The sequence below is a fragment of the Mustelus asterias genome, unplaced genomic scaffold (genome assembly GCF_964213995.1).
Source record: "Mustelus asterias unplaced genomic scaffold, sMusAst1.hap1.1 HAP1_SCAFFOLD_626, whole genome shotgun sequence".
In the NCBI taxonomy this organism is placed as follows: domain Eukaryota; kingdom Metazoa; phylum Chordata; class Chondrichthyes; order Carcharhiniformes; family Triakidae; genus Mustelus; species Mustelus asterias.
The window spans coordinates 80,001-100,000 of NW_027590575.1; the positions used below are offsets into that span (position 1 = coordinate 80,001).

The 20,000-nt window shown below is 47.5% G+C and overlaps 1 protein-coding gene across 1 annotated transcript in view; it reads left to right on the forward strand.

Annotated features, from left to right (window-relative positions):
* ctso (cathepsin O) overlaps positions 1–20,000 on the forward strand; it is a gene marked incomplete at its 5' end in the record, with an annotated part of 140,285 nt that overhangs the window by 75,158 nt on the left and 45,127 nt on the right. The window lies entirely within an intron of this gene.

The window sequence follows — 20,000 nt, forward strand, 5'->3', positions numbered from 1 at the left end:
ACACACACACAGTATACCACTTTCTCTCTCTCACACACACACACACACACACACACACACTATACCCCATTCTCTCTCTCACACACACACACTGTACCCCTTTCTCTCTCTAAGACACACACACACTATATTCTTTTCTCTCACACACACACACTATACCCCTTCCTCTCTCTCTCTCACACACACACTGTACCCCTTTTTCTCTCTCTCTCTCTCACGCACGCACACACACACACACGCTGTACCCCTTCCTCTCTCACACACACACACTATACCCCTTTCTCTCTCACACATACACTATACCCCTTTTTCCCTCTCTCTCTCTCACGCACGCACACACACACACACGCTGTACCCCTTCCTCTCTCACACACACACTATACCCCTTTCTCTCTCACACACACACACACACTATACCCCATTCTCTCTCTCACACACACACACACTGTACCCCTTTCTCTCTCTAAGACACACACACACTATATCCCTTTCTCTCACACACACACACTATACCCCTTCCTCTCTCTCTCTCACGCGCACACACACTATACCCCTTTCTCTCTCTCTCACACACACACACACTATACCCCATTCTCTCTCTCACACACACACACACTATACCCCATTCTCTCTCTCACACACACACACACTATACCCCATTCTCTCTCTCACACACACACACACTGTACCCCTTTCTCTCTCTAAGACACACACACACTATATCTCTCTCTCACACACACACACACTATACCCCTTCCTCTCTCTCACACAGACACACACACTATACCCCTTTCTCTCTCTCACACACACACACTGTACCCCTTCCTCTCACACACACACACACTGTACCCCTCTCTCTCTCTCACACACACACTATACCCGTTCCTCTCTCTCTCTCACACAAACACACTATACCCCTTTCTCTCTCTCTCTCTCTCACGCGCACACACACACACACACTATACCCCTTCCTCTCTCTGTCTCACACACACACACACGCTATACCCCTTCCTCTCACACACACACACACACCCACACACACTATACCCCTTTCTCTCTCTCACACACACACTCACTGTACCCCTTTCTCTCTCTCTCTCTCGCACACACATGCACACACACACACTGTACCCCTTTCCCTCACACGCACACACACACATGCTATACCCCTTTCTCTCTCTCTCTCTCTCTCTCTCTCACCCACACACACACACACAAACACATACGATACCCCTGTCTCTCTCACACACACATACACGATACCCCTTTCTCTCACACGCACACACCCTAGACCCCTTTCTCTCTCTCTCTCACACACACCCACTAGGCCCCTTTTCGCACTCTCACACAGACACACACACACACACACGCTATACCCCTTCCTCTCCCTCTCACACACACACACACACTATACCCCTTTTTCCTCTCATACACACAGACACACACACACTATACCCCTTTCTCTCTCTCTCTCACACACACACACACACGCTATACCCCTTCCTCCCTCACACACACACACACGCTATACCCCTTTCTCTCTCTCTCTCACACACACACACACACACACACGCTGTACCCCTTTCTCTCTCTCTCTCACACACACACACACACTGTACCCCTTTCTCTCACACACACACACGATACCCCTTTATCTCACACACACACACGATACCCCTTTCTCTCTCTCACACACACACACACTATACCCCTTTCTCACACACACACACACACACAATACCCCTTTCTCTCTCTCACACGCACACGCACTATACCCCTCTCTCTCTCACACACACACACAATACCCCTTTCTCTCTCTCACACGCACACACACTATACCCCTTTCTCTCACACACACATCACTATACCCCTTTCCCTCAAACACATACACACACACTATACCCCTTCCTTTCTCTCTCTCAAACACACACGCTATACCCCTTTCCCTCACACACACACACATGCTATACCCTTTCTCTCTCTCTCTCAGACACACACACTAAACCCCTTTCTGTCTCACACACACACCCTATCCCCCTTTCTCTCTCTCTCTCTCTCTCACACACACACGCTATACCCCATTCTCTCTCACACAGACACACACACACACACACACACACTATACCCCTTCCTCTCTCACACACACACACACCCCTTTCTCTCTCTCTCTCACACACACACACACACACACACACACACTGTACCCCTTTCCGTCACACACACACACATGCTATACCCCATCTCTCACACACACACACACACACTATACCCCTTTCTCTCACACACACACACATCACTATACCCCTTTCCCTCAAACACATACACACACACTATACCCCTTTCCCTCACACACACACATGCTATACCCCTTTCTCTCACACTCACACACACGACACCCCTTTCCCTCACACACACACTATACTCCTTTCTCTCTCACACACACACACACTATACCCCTTTCTCTCACACACACACCCTATATCCCTTTCTCTCTCTCACACACACACACACACACACACGCTATACCCCTTTCTCTCACACAGACACAATCACACACACACACACTATACCCCTTTCTCTCTCGCACACAGACACAATTAGACACACACACTATACCCCTTTCTCTCTCTCTCTCACACACACACACGCTGTACCCCTTTCTCTCTCTCACACACACACGCTGTACCCCTTTCTCTCTCACACAGACACACACTATACCCCTTCCTCTCTCTCTCACACACACACACAGACACAGACACACACGCTATACCCCTTTCTCTCTCTCACACACACACACAGACACACACAGGCTATACCCCTTTCTCTCTCTCACACAGACACACACACGCTATACCCCTTTCTCTCTCTCACACAGACACACACACACTATACCCCTTCCTCTCTCACACACACACACACACTATACCCCTTCCTCTCTCTCTCTCTCACACAAACACACTATACCCCTTTCACTCTCTTACACACACACGCTGTACCCCTTTCTCTCTCTCTCACACACACACACAGGCTGTACCCCTTTCTCTCTCTCTCACACACACACACAGACACACACACGCTATACCCCTATCTCTCTCTCACACAGACGCACACACACTATACCCCTTCCTCTCACACACACACAGTATACCACTTTCTCTCTCTCACACACACACACACACACACACACACACACACACACACACACACTATACCCCATTCTCTCTCTCACACACACACACTGTACCCCTTTCTCTCTCTAAGACACACACACACTATATTCTTTTCTCTCACACACACACACTATACCCCTTCCTCTCTCTCTCTCACACACACACTGTACCCCTTTTTCTCTCTCTCTCTCTCACGCACGCACACACACACACACGCTGTACCCCTTCCTCTCTCACACACACACACTATACCCCTTTCTCTCTCACACACACACTATACCCCTTTTTCCCTCTCTCTCTCTCACGCACGCACACACACACACACGCTGTACCCCTTCCTCTCTCACACACACAGTATACCCCTTTCTCTCTCACACACACACACACACTATACCCCATTCTCTCTCTCACACACACACACTGTACCCCTTTCTCTCTCTAAGACACACACACACTATATCCCTTTCTCTCACACACACACACTATACCCCTTCCTCTCTCTCTCTCACGCGCACACACACTATACCCCTTTCTCTCTCTCTCACACACACACACACTATACCCCATTCTCTCTCTCACACACACACACTATACCCCATTCTCTCTCTCACACACACACACACTATACCCCATTCTCTCTCTCACACACACACACACTGTACCCCTTTCTCTCTCTAAGACACACACACTATATCTCTCTCTCACACACACACACACTATACCCCTTCCTCTCTCTCACACAGACACACACACTATACCCCTTTCTCTCTCTCACACACACACACACTGTACCCCTTCCTCTCACACACACACACACTGTACCCCTCTCTCTCTCTCACACACACACACACACTATACCCGTTCCTCTCTCTCTCTCACACAAACACACTATACCCCTTTCTCTCTCTCTCTCTCTCACGCGCACACACACACACACACTATACCCCTTCCTCTCTCTGTCACACACACACACACGCTATACCCCTTCCTCTCACACACACACACACACCCACACACACTATACCCCTTTCTCTCTCTCACACACACACTCACTGTACCCCTTTCTCTCTCTCTCTCTCGCACACACATGCACACACACACACTGTACCCCTTTCCCTCACACGCACACACACACATGCTATACCCCTTTCTCTCTCTCTCTCTCTCTCTCTCTCTCACCCACACACACACAAACACATACGATACCCCTGTCTCTCTCACACACACATACACGATACCCCTTTCTCTCACACACACACACCCTAGACCCCTTTCTCTCTCTCTCTCACACACACCCACTAGGCCCCTTTTCGCACTCTCACACAGACACACACACACACACACGCTATACCCCTTCCTCTCCCTCTCTCACACATACACACCATACCCCTTTCTCTCTCTCACACACACACACAGAAACACACACACACGCGATACCCCTTTCTCTCTCTCACACACACACACACACTATACCCCTTTTTCCTCTCACACACACAGACACACACACACTATACCCCTTTCTCTCTCTCTCTCACACACACACACACGCTGTACCCCTTTCTCTCTCTCACACAGACACACACACACTATACCCCTTCCTCCCTCACACACACACACACACGCTATACCCCTTTCTCTCTCTCTCTCACACACACACACACGCTGTACCCCTTTCTCTCTCTCTCTCACACACACACACACTGTACCCCTTTCTCTCACACACACACACGATACCCCTTTATCTCACACACACACACTGTACCCCTTTCCCTCTCTCACACACACACACACACACGATACCCCTTTCTCCCACACACACACGATACCCCTTTCTCTCTCACACACACACACACACACACAATACCCCTTTCCCTCTCTCACACGCACACGCACTATACCCCTCTCTCTCACACACACACACACTACACCCCTTTCTCACACACACACACACACACAATACCCCTTTCTCTCTCTCACACGCACACGCACTATACCCCTCTCTCTCACACACACACACTATACCCCTTTCTCTCACACGCACACACACTATACCCCTTTCTCTCACACACACACACACATCACTATACCCCTTTCCCTCAAACACATACACACACACTATACCCCTTCCTTTCTCTCTCTCACACACACACACTATACCCCTTTCCCTCACACACACACACATGCTATACCCTTTCTCTCTCTCTCTCAGACACACACACTAAACCCCTTTCTGTCTCACACACACACACACACCCTATCCCCCTTTCTCTCTCTCTCTCTCTCTCACACACACACGCTATACCCCATTCTCTCTCACACAGACACACACACACACACACTATACCCCTTCCTCTCTCACACACCCCTTTCTCTCTCTCTCTCACACACACACACACACACACTGTACCCCTTTCCCTCACACACACACACATGCTATACCCCATCTCTCACACACACACACACACACACTATACCCCTTTCTCTCACACACACACACACATCACTATACCCCTTTCCCTCAAACACATACACACACACTATACCCCTTTCCCTCACACACACACACATGCTATACCCCTTTCTCTCACACTCACACACACGACACCCCTTTCCCTCACACACACACTATACCCCTTTCTCTCTCTCTCACACACACACACGCTATACCCCTTTCTCTCACACAGACACAATCACACACACACACCATACCCCTTCCTCTCTCTCACACACACAGACACACTATACCCCTTTCTCTCTCTCACACAGACACAATTAGACACACACACTATACCCCTTTCTCTCTCTCACACAGACACAATTAGACACACACACTATACCCCTTTCTCTCTCTCACGCACACACACAATACCCCTTTCTCTCTCTCTCACACACACACACGCTGTACCCCTTTCTCTCTCTCACACACACACGCTGTACCCCTTTCTCTCTCACACACACACACACTATACCCCTTCCTCTCTCTCTCACACACACACATAGACACAGACACACACACGCTATACCCCTTTCTCTCTCTCACACACACACACAGACACACACAGGCTATACCCCTTTCTCTCTCTCACACAGACACACACACGCTATACCCCTTTCTCTCTCTCACACAGACACACACACACTATACCCCTTCCTCTCTCACACACACACACACACACACACACACACTATACCCCTTCCTCTCTCTCTCTCTCACACAAACACACTATACCCCTTTCACTCTCTTACACACACACGCTGTACCCCTTTCTCTCTCTCTCACACACACACACAGGCTGTACCCCTTTCTCTCTCTCTCTCACACACACACAGACACACACATGCTATACCCCTTTCTCTCTCTCACACAGACGCACACACACTATACCCCTTCCTCTCACACACACACACACAGTATACCACTTTCTCTCTCTCACACACACACACACACACACACACACACACACACACTATACCCCATTCTCTCTCTCACACACACACACTGTACCCCTTTCTCTCTCTAAGACACACACACACTATATCCTTTTCTCTCACACACACACTATACCCCTTCCTCTCTCTCTCTCACACACACACTGTGTTGTAGGGAAATATCCCTTACCAGTGCAGAATAGACGTTGAGTCGCAAATCAAGGTTCAAAGCGTGTCTTTATTGTACAATTACTGGGATCCCAGGGAGACCCCCGTAGCCAGCTCAGAAACAGTGGCTTGGCCACGTTGATCTCAATTGGATTACATCAGCCCTGGATCTTTATAGGGCTCCAAATTTGAGCGGGAACATTTGATTATGCATCTTTTTACAATATGTATAAAGTGGTCTGTCAGGTCAGGAAGTTCTCTGGGAGGCTTGTCAATTTGCATTTGTATGGTGTGTGTTCGTGTTAATGGGATTACTTGGTCCTGCCCCGGTGTCTAAATGCGTTTCCCATTATCATCTTTATGTGTCCCCTTATTTGAATTTGATCCTATTGTCCCGTGTCTGTGTTTCCTGCTTGTGAGATTGAGTGTTAATGTTATCCTGTCTTGTTGGATGTCTGGAGTACTTCATTCTAACCTTTTATTCTTATATCTTGGTTTATCAGATTTTTATGTCTGCCTTGGCCGAATTAGTAATGTTTCAGTGATAGCTTGGTTTTGATAACCCACTCTGTGTCTCGTTTCATAGGGATCTTGATCGTCCTTGACCAGTTTAAAATGCAGCTACAGGCTGTTGCTAGGCAGATTAGGGATCTCCCGCAGTTTCTGAAATTCATGAGTCTCTCAGCTGTGCAGGGGGAGACCCGATCGAATATCCATCCGGGGGTGCCCCTCTGCATTGTTGGCCCGTTATGAGTGGTGCCAATTAGTCCAATAAAAATATGTTTGATGATACAAATATGGTTTTCTGGAAAATTTCCTCCTTCAGTCCCTCCTCTCGTCCAGGGGGTGCCATTCATGGCTGACCCCCCATGGACGACCTTCAGAGGAACAGTGATTTGTACAGCTGTTGTCCTTGCCGTTGTTCCTCCTCTTCTGGGTCGTTGTTAAGTTCTTGCATCTGGATACTGGCAGTGGGTAGCATTCTTGATGTAATATTTGCACATATCACTTTAATACAGGTTAGGCCAAGGCAGAGTGTGAACAGGATGGCTACTACTAGGATTAATCCCTTCATAATATATGCTCCCCAAACTGTGTTAAACAGCCATCCTAACCACCCATCAGTCCCTGTTAACCCCTGTTTAAAGTTATCCAATTGCTTTTGTATCCCGGACATGGCTGCTGTTATGTTTAGTGTCTCGTCGTGTACGTATGTGATGCATTTTTCCTTGATGATGGTGCATACCCCCCCTTGTCTGGCTAGCTGATAGTCCACCGCATATCTCGTTTGTTGTGTGTATAGTCTGAGTTCTGCGAGTTCTTGGTCAATTGCGCCTAATGCTTGTAGGGTGTTGTTTCCTAAAATGGTCAGTCCACATATGAAGAAGTTCCTATTACTGGCACTGATCACCCCTGCGGCGCCTCCCAGGGATAGTGTCCCCAGAAATCCATATCCTAAAGAAGACCCTAGTGTGACAGGGGCCTGCCAGTCGGAGCAAAATTCTGCGCTGATGGCCCTGGTCACTATGCGTTTCTGGACATGCCCTTCACTTGGGCATGGAACCGTGAGAGGTCTGATTGTCCCTACGGAAAAGAACCTTGGAGGCCTGTCTGTGGCCGTCATATATACATTTTTAAATAAAAACACGTACCCGTCTTTAACCCGATAACATGCATTACCCCGGGGTCGTTTGACCGCATGGCCCCATCTTGTGGAACCTTCCCTCCCCCTGGACTGTCCACTTGATTGTACCTCTTGGTGAGAATCAAATGGATATGTCCCTGAGGCTGAGCTTACGTGGGTGCTGTTGCACTTGCCACACATAAGCTGCCTACCCGCGGTGACTGCAATGCATTTCTGTTGCTTGCAGTCACAGGTGAAGTGTCCTTCCCGGACCCGGCACTCCTGGAGAGCACAATGTGCCTCAGCGCACGAATCATTTTTAGGGCCAAAGGCATGCACGCACCCCCATCCCTCTCCCTTAAAACATTGTGGGTAGTTCCCATGTGTCTCCTCCGGTTGGGGTCCCGTCCCCCTTAGAATTCCCGGCTCAGTGAGCTCTACACACCTTCCTTGTATCCCTTGCTTAAAGTACCCAATATGTTCTTTGCAGGGTGCCCCTGATGTGTCAATAGTGAATAACTCTTGTGGGAGCCACCCTGGTGTTGCGATGAATAGGGAGTTTACTGATCGCGCTGAGGGGTAACAAGCGGTCCTATTCCCATAGATCTGGATGTGTGTTTTCAGGAATAGGTTTCCTTCCATGATTGGTGGTTCTGCTCCCCTAACCCCCATATGTTGGAGTGTATTTACAATGGTCAGGGTTATTATCAGATATGTCCCTGTTCCCATATCGCTCTTTTTTTTTCTCTTCAACAGTATTTTACAATTACAGTATATACAGAAAATAAACAGGCAATTAAATTAAAAGTAGTTGGTTCCGACGTCTTGATAGTAGATCTGGTCCTGGTTCCTGTGGAAGTTGAATGAGCAAAACGGTATCTTTTAGTTCATTTGTTCTCATATAGTTTTAATTGGGTCCAGTGTTTCCAGACCCCCTGTCCCCTTATATCTATACAGGCACAGGTATCTCCGCTAATAATGACCTCGTAAGGTCCGTGCCATCTTGGGGCAAATCCTGGTTTTGCAGGAAGCACTTTTGTTAATACCCGGCTCCCGGCTTTTGGGACTTCTGGTAATATTTCTGAGTCCCCCTCTGCGTCGACCTGTGCCTGATTAGAAATTACGGACCGGCGCATCCCCTTCAATTGGGTGCTAAGGTCTCGGATGTATTGTCGGATCCTATCTTTTATCGGACCCACATCTGTCCAGCCTGTAATAATGTTTTCGGGTAAGTGCATTGCTCGCCCGGTCATCAGCTCGTATGGAGTCAAGCCGGTAGTTCGATTTGTGGTCGCCCTAAGCCTCATCAGAACTGCAGGTAGGACTTCTGTCCAATTTCTACCTGAGGATTGCATTGCTTTTGCCATTGTTGTTTTTAGAGTCCGATTCATCCTCTCCACCATCCCGGAACTTTGTGGGTGATAGGGGATGTGAAATTTTTGTTTTATTCCTAATAGTTGGCAAATGTTTTTCAGAACCTTTCCTGTGAAATGTGTTCCCTGGTCCGAATCAACTTGGAATTGGCATCCCCCATCCATAGCAAGCTTAGTGTGAATTAAATAACACTTTGTACTGGCCTTTTTTGGCTGCAATTGGACATCCATTCATTTGTATGTAATCTTATCAAAAGACATCGCTTTCCCCATTAAAATCACATGCCATACAGTTCCGATCTTTATATGAGTACTCTTACACTATCTCTAATTTGATCATTTGTTTGCGTGCAAGCGCTACACCACAGTACTTCACAAAATAATTATGTCTTTATCAATGCCCAATATAGTATATGAATATATCATACAAAGTTGGTTAAGGCTTTTCAGGATTTGATGTTATTCTTGTGTCTCTATGGCAGTGCTATACTGTATAATAAAAATAATCAAGCACCAGTTGTATCATACCACTTTACACATCGTACCCGTGATATCCAAACCCCTTTAATTTAAGCCGTTTCTTTTTTTTTTAAACTGAGCTCCAGATCGAAACCCCCGCACTCTAGGAAAAGTAACAGGCGCCGAATCAAAATCAAAGCAGGTACAATACATACCAGTTATTTGATTAGGAACATTTTGGTTTCTTAACTGGCTAGGTTTTAAGCTTTGCAGTGCTTTTATATTTGGCAAACCTTGAACCTTGATGGCTCATGAAATTCCGACGGCAGTACATAATTTTAACTAGTTCAGAATACTAAACTATCTGACGTTCGCAAATCGCGATATTCTGCGATTAATACTGTATTTCACTGACTTGATACACTTTAAACTGATTCATAGACCTCAGTCTTTTGTTCCTGCTTTTCTACCTTTCCACAAAATAACTTATTTTCTTCTCTTAACTCCTCAACTAACTCTTATAATTTCTACTTCAAGACAAAGGAAAGAGCACATGCTTCCTTCCAAGGTTTAAATCCTTTCTTAACATTAAAACAAACAACAACAAAGCATCCACGCAACCACTTTGTTTAAACACACACAGACACACACATGGAAGCTTCCAAAAGTCATTCCACAGTACATCCTTTTTCATTCAAACTTATCATTTCAGACTGGGATGAGTGTAAAACATTCAAAGAGAATACAGAACATTGATTAAGACAATCGCTTTTATTCTTCTTTCTTCCAAACTGTAATTGACTCAAAACAGAAGTAAATTCGAGAAATCCTATCACTTTAATCCTTAACAGTTTTAACACTCTCCCAGCCCCCTGAGGCTAAACCAAGGTGCAATGTACTGCACCCACTGCCTGTAGCAAACATTCCACAGGAACAAAGAGCTCCCTGCTCTCAATCTAATTACAACAACAACCACCTACATTGGACAAGCTACCAGATCTCACAAACACACTGAAATACAAAAACTAAGATCTCTCCTATCCATCTGCTGCCTTTCCCCTGGCGTAAAAGGCTTATAGGTTGCCTTTGGTTGTGCTAACGTCCCTCCTCTCGTGACTGGCGCTAGATTATAATTTTCTACGTTTTCTTCTGATGCTGGAGTGGCTGTATGTTTCTGCACTGACTCGTATGGGCGCCGAGGGTCCGTTTCCTCTGATCTCTGCGTTATCTCCGCAGTGTGTCTTCTGTGTTCTAATTCCCTCACTCTCTCCTGTAATACTTTAATTTGTTCTGTCTCTTTGTGTCTCTCCTCCATGGAGGCATTTACTTCCTCAATTAGTCCAGCTAACTGGGTCACTAATATTACTCCCATTACTTTTGTTTTGTCCCGTTTAACTCCGTCTACCCACTTTCTTTGATCTTCTAAAGTTTGTGATGCGTTCCACCCGTTCCGTTTCATCTTTGCAACAATCGCTTCTCTGGCTAACAGATACTTTAAAATGAGAGCTACTGCAGTTTCTCCCTTAACAACGTGGTCTGCCATTTTTCTGTCTAGCAGTCCTGCAACCCCCGTATGCTGGCTGCTACAGTAAAAGTGCCTCAACTCCTGTCACTGATACTGCCCCAGCACCGTCTGTATTGCTGTAGAGCCTCGTAGTGAGGTTCCAGTGGGTCTCTTTCCCCTGGGCTCCCCCAACTATTCCTGACACCTCACGCTTGGACTATTTTGTGTTGTCTTATTGGGATGTGTGCTGGTTGTTTAGTGGGTTTGTCCGCCCCTGTTCCCAGCCCCTCTAAGTACAACGCCTCCCGCTCGGCCACCACCCCCACTAGCAGGGTTGATCCGTTACCCCAAACCCGGGTATCCTGCTATGGGCTGTGGTGTTCTCTACAGACGAACAAGGTTATCAAACTCCGCCCGGGTCCCTAATGGATCCTCCGTCGTCGTGTCTCTTGGTCAGGATGGATCGGGTCCACTTTTCCTCAACACTTACACACCTGTACTCTGTTATCAAAGCCCCTGTTATAGTTAGTAACTGTATCGACTCTGAGGTTGTTCGTCCCTTCAGAGTCAGTGTTGTTACCCGATTTACACTGTCCGTGCCTTGCACCTTGAGTGCCTGTCCCTCTTAGCGCCCGCTTCAAAACCCAACCTTAGCGTGGGAGATTTCTCCTCTTAACGTCCAGTTTAGGGTAGGGCACCTTGAGTCAAGCACTCCCTTGTCCTATTGCCTTGGCACAGACAGCGGTTTCATTTACAATCCTGGGTTAGTTACACCAATTAGTTCTGCATGCGGTTCTTATCTTTATATTAGTCTTAATTCCTGTTATCAAATAGCCCAAAACCTGTTATCTTTACCTCTGGTCCTTTACTCCTATTAAAGTTAAAAGTTACTTACCTTCTTCCACGCGGTTGTTCTGACCTGTACCTCTTTAGTGCGGACTTCTGTTTCAATTTAAAACTTAGGCAAGATTATACAGTTCTACAAGACAACAATACTCAAAACAGACAAACCCTAACCCTTAAAGGTACCTCACTTTGAACGGAGACCTGCACTCGCCTCTGACTGCTCTGGATTTGTATCAGATTCGTTTAAATTTGATCCCGACTTTCAAACTGTGGCCATCAGTCAGAAGTCAGATATCAAATCCTGCTATGACTACGCCATTTTGTTGTAGGGAAATATCCCTTACCAGTGCAGAATAGACGTTGAGTCGCAAATCAAGGTTCAAAGCGTGTCTTTATTGTACAATTACTGGGATCCCAGGGAGACCCCCGTAGCCAGCTCAGAAACAGTGGCTTGGCCACGTTGATCTCAATTGGATTACATCAGCCCTGGATCTTTATAGGGCTCCAAATTTGAGCGGGAACATTTGATTATGCATCTTTTTACAATATGTATAAAGTGGTCTGTCAGGTCAGGAAGTTCTCTGGGAGGCTTGTCAATTTGCATTTGTATGGTGTGTGTTCGTGTTAATGGGATTACTTGGTCCTGCCCCGGTGTCTAAATGCGTTTCCCATTATCATCTTTATGTGTCCCCTTATTTGAATTTGATCCTATTGTCCCGTGTCTGTGTTTCCTGCTTGTGAGATTGAGTGTTAATGTTATCCTGTCTTGTTGGATGTCTGGAGTACTTCATTCTAACCTTTTATTCTTATATCTTGGTTTATCAGATTTTTATGTCTGCCTTGGCCGAATTAGTAATGTTTCAGTGATAGCTTGGTTTTGATAACCCACTCTGTGTCTCGTTTCATAGGGATCTTGATCGTCCTTGACCAGTTTAAAATGCAGCTACAGGCTGTTGCTAGGCAGATTAGGGATCTCCCGCAGTTTCTGAAATTCGTGAGTCTCTCAGCTGTGCAGGGGGAGACCCGATCGAATATCCATCCGGGGGTGCCCCTCTGCATTGTTGGCCCGTTATGAGTGGTGCCAATTAGTCCAATAAAAATATGTTTGATGATACAAATATGGTTTTCTGGAAAATTTCCTCCTTCACACTGTACCCCTTTTTCTCTCTCTCTCACGCACGCACACACACACGCTGTACCCCTTCCTCTCTCACACACACACACTATACCCCTTTCTCTCTCACACACACACTATACCCCTTTTTCTCTCTCTCTCTCTCACGCACGCACACACACATACACGCTGTACCCCTTCCTCTCTCACACACACACTATACCCCTTTCTCTCTCACACACACACACACACTATACCCCATTCTCTCTCTCACACACACACACACTGTACCCCTTTCTCTCTCTAAGACACACACACACTATATCCCTTTCTCTCACACACACACACTATACCCCTTCCTCTCTCTCTCTCACACGCACACACACACACTATACCCCTTTCTCTCTCTCACACACACACACACTATACCCCATTCTCTCTCTCACACACACACACACTATACCCCATTCTCTCTCTCACGCGCACACACACACACTATACCCCATTCTCTCTCTCACACACACACACACTGTACCCCTTTCTCTCTCTAAGACACACACACACTATATCTCTCTCACACACACACACTATACCCCTTCCTCTCTCTCACACAGACACACACACTATACCCCTTTCTCTCTCTCACACACACACACACTGTACCCCTTCCTCTCACACACACACACACTGTACCCCTTTCTCTCTCTCACACACACACACACTATATCCCTTTCTCTCTCACACACACTATACCCCTTTCTCTCTCTCTCTCTCTCACACGCACACACACACACACACTATACCCCTTCCTCTCTCTCTCTCACACACACACACACTATACCCCATTCTCTCTCTCACACACACACACTATACCCCATTCTCTCTCTCACACACACACACACTATACCCCATTCTCTCTCTCACACACACACACACTGTACCCCTTTCTCTCTCTAAGACACACACACTATATCTCTCTCTCACACACACACACACTATACCCCTTCCTCTCTCTCACACAGACACACACACTATACCCCTTTCTCTCTCTCACACACACACACACTGTACCCCTTCCTCTCACACACACACACACTGTACCCCTCTCTCTCTCTCACACACACACACACACTATACCCGTTCCTCTCTCTCTCTCACACAAACACACTATACCCCTTTCTCTCTCTCTCTCTCTCACGCGCACACACACACACACACTATACCCCTTCCTCTCTCTGTCACACACACACACACGCTATACCCCTTCCTCTCACACACACACACACACCCACACACACTATACCCCTTTCTCTCTCTCACACACACACTCACTGTACCCCTTTCTCTCTCTCTCTCTCGCACACACATGCACACACACACACTGTACCCCTTTCCCTCACACGCACACACACACATGCTATACCCCTTTCTCTCTCTCTCTCTCTCTCTCTCTCTCACCCACACACACACACACAAACACATACGATACCCCTGTCTCTCTCACACACACATACACGATACCCCTTTCTCTCACACACACACACCCTAGACCCCTTTCTCTCTCTCTCTCACACACACCCACTAGGCCCCTTTTCGCACTCTCACACAGACACACACACACACACACGCTATACCCCTTCCTCTCCCTCTCTCACACATACACACCATACCCCTTTCTCTCTCTCACACACACACACAGAAACACACACACACGCGATACCCCTTTCTCTCTCTCACACACACACACACACTATACCCCTTTTTCCTCTCACACACACAGACACACACACACTATACCCCTTTCTCTCTCTCTCTCACACACACACACACGCTGTACCCCTTTCTCTCTCTCACACAGACACACACACACACTATACCCCTTCCTCCCTCACACACACACACACACGCTATACCCCTTTCTCTCTCTCTCTCACACACACACACACGCTGTACCCCTTTCTCTCTCTCTCTCACACACACACACACTGTACCCCTTTCTCTCACACACACACACGATACCCCTTTATCTCACACACACACACTGTACCCCTTTCCCTCTCTCACACACACACACACACACGATACCCCTTTCTCCCACACACACACACGATACCCCTTTCTCTCTCACACACACACACACACACACAATACCCCTTTCCCTCTCTCACACGCACACGCACTATACCCCTCTCTCTCACACACACACACACTACACCCCTTTCTCACACACACACACACACACAATACCCCTTTCTCTCTCTCACACGCACACGCACTATACCCCTCTCTCTCACACACACACACTATACCCCTTTCTCTCACACGCACACACACTATACCCCTTTCTCTCACACACACACACACATCACTATACCCCTTTCCCTCAAACACATACACACACACTATACCCCTTCCTTTCTCTCTCTCACACACACACACTATACCCCTTTCCCTCACACACACACACATGCTATACCCTTTCTCTCTCTCTCTCAGACACACACACTAAACCCCTTTCTGTCTCACACACACACACACACCCTATCCCCCTTTCTCTCTCTCTCTCTCTCTCACACACACACGCTATACCCCATTCTCTCTCACACAGACACACACACACACACACTATACCCCTTCCTCTCTCACACACCCCTTTCTCTCTCTCTCTCACACACACACACACACACACTGTACCCCTTTCCCTCACACACACACACATGCTATACCCCATCTCTCACACACACACACACACACACTATACCCCTTTCTCTCACACACACACACACATCACTATACCCCTTTCCCTCAAACACATACACACACACTATACCCCTTTCCCTCACACACACACACATGCTATACCCCTTTCTCTCACACTCACACACACGACACCCCTTTCCCTCACACACACACTATACCCCTTTCTCTCTCTCTCACACACACACACGCTATACCCCTTTCTCTCACACAGACCCAATCACACACACACACCATACCCCTTCCTCTCTCTCACACACACAGACACACTATACCCCTTTCTCTCTCTCACACAGACACAATTAGACACACACACTATACCCCTTTCTCTCTCTCACACAGACACAATTAGACACACACACTATACCCCTTTCTCTCTCTCACGCACACACACAATACCCCTTTCTCTCTCTCTCACACACACACACGCTGTACCCCTTTCTCTCTCTCACACACACACGCTGTACCCCTTTCTCTCTCACACACACACACACTATACCCCTTCCTCTCTCTCTCACACACACACATAGACACAGACACACACACGCTATACCCCTTTCTCTCTCTCACACACACACACAGACACACACAGGCTATACCCCTTTCTCTCTCTCACACAGACACACACACGCTATACCCCTTTCTCTCTCTCACACAGACACACACACACTATACCCCTTCCTCTCTCACACACACACACACACACACACACTATACCCCTTCCTCTCTCTCTCTCTCACACAAACACACTATACCCCTTTCACTCTCTTACACACACACGCTGTACCCCTTTCTCTCTCTCTCACACACACACACAGGCTGTACCCCTTTCTCTCTCTCTCTCACACACACACAGACACACACATGCTATACCCCTTTCTCTCTCTCACACAGACGCACACACACTATACCCCTTCCTCTCACACACACACACACAGTATACCACTTTCTCTCTCTCACACACACACACACACACACACACACACACACACACACACACACACTATACCCCATTCTCTCTCTCACACACACACACTGTACCCCTTTCTCTCTCTAAGACACACACACACTATATCCTTTTCTCTCACACACACACTATACCCCTTCCTCTCTCTCTCTCACACACACACTGTACCCCTTTTTCTCTCTCTCTCACGCACGCACACACACACGCTGTACCCCTTCCTCTCTCACACACACACACTATACCCCTTTCTCTCTCACACACACACTATACCCCTTTTTCTCTCTCTCTCTCTCACGCACGCACACACACATACACGCTGTACCCCTTCCTCTCTCACACACACACTATACCCCTTTCTCTCTCACACACACACACACACTATACCCCATTCTCTCTCTCACACACACACACACTGTACCCCTTTCTCTCTCTAAGACACACACACACTATATCCCTTTCTCTCACACACACACACTATACCCCTTCCTCTCTCTCTCTCACACGCACACACACACACTATACCCCTTTCTCTCTCTCACACACACACACACTATACCCCATTCTCTCTCTCACACACACACACACTATACCCCATTCTCTCTCTCACGCGCACACACACACACTATACCCCATTCTCTCTCTCACACACACACACACTGTACCCCTTTCTCTCTCTAAGACACACACACACTATATCTCTCTCACACACACACACTATACCCCTTCCTCTCTCTCACACAGACACACACACTATACCCCTTTCTCTCTCTCACACACACACACACTGTACCCCTTCCTCTCACACACACACACACTGTACCCCTTTCTCTCTCTCACACACACACACACTATATCCCTTTCTCTCTCACACACACACACTATACCCCTTTCTCTCTCTCTCTCTCTCACACGCACACGCACACACACACTATACCCCTTCCTCTCTCTGTCACACACACACACGCGCTATACCCCTTCCTCTCACACACACACACACACCCACACACACTATACCCCTTTCTCTCTCTCACACACACACTCACTGTACCCCTTTCTCTCTCTCTCACACACACACACTATACCCCTTTCTCTCACAAACACACATACTACCCCTTCCTCTCTCTGTCACACACACACACACGCTATACCCCTTCCTCTCACACACACACACACACCCACACCCACACACACTATACCCCTTTCTCTCACAAACACACATAATACCCCTTTCTCTCTCTCACACGCACACGCACTATACCCCTCTCTCTCACACACACACATCACTATACCCCCTTCCCTCAAACACACACTATACCCCTTCCTCTCTCTCTCTCTCTCTCTCTCTCTCTCACACACACACACTATACCCCTTTCCCTCACACACACACACACATGCTATGCCCTTTCTCTCTCTCTCTCTCACACACACACACACTATACCCCTTTCGCTCTCACACACACATACACACTATACCCCTTTCTCTCTCTCACACACATACACACTATACCCCTTTCTCTCTCTCACACACACAGACACACACTGTACCGCTTTCTCTCTCTCACACAGACACACACTATACCCCTTCCTCTCTCTGTCACACACACACACAGACACACACACACTCGCTCTCCCCCTTTCTCTCTCTCTCTCACACACACACACACGCTATACCCCTTTCTCTCTCTCACACACACGCACTATATCCCTTTCACACACACACACTGTTCCCCTTTCTCTCACACACACACACTATATCCCTTTCACACACACACACTGTACCCCTTCCTCTCTCTCACACACACACACTATATCCCTTTCACACACACACACTGTTCCCCTTTCTCTCACACACACACACTATATCCCTTTCACACACACACACTGTACCCCTTCCTCTCTCTCACACACATACTCTATACCCCTTTCTCTCTCTCTCTCTCACACACACACACACTATACCCCTTTCTCTCTCACACACACACACACTATACCCCTTTCTCTCTCTCACACGCACACTCACTGTACCCCTTTCTCTCTCTCACACACACACACTATACCCCTTGCTCTCACACACACACACGCACACATCACTATACCCCCTTCCCTCAAATACATACACACACTATACCCCTTCCTCTCTCTCTCTCTCTCTCACACACACACACATTATACCCCTTTCTTTCTCACACACACACACACTATACCCCTTTCTCTCTCTCACACACACACACACACACACACACACTGTACCCCTTTCTCTCTCTCACACACACACACTATACCCCTTTCTCTCACAAACACACACACACAATACCCCTTTCTCTCTCTCACACACACACGCACTATACCCCTCTCTCACACACACACACGATACCCCTTTCTCTCACACACACACACACTATACCCCTTTCTCACACACACACAGACACTATACCCCTTTCTCTCTCTCACACACTATACCCCTTCCTCTCACACACACACTATACCCCTTTCTCTCTCTCACACACACACACTATACCCCTCTCTCTCTCTCACACACACACTATACCCCTCCCTCTCTCACACACACACACACACACACACACACT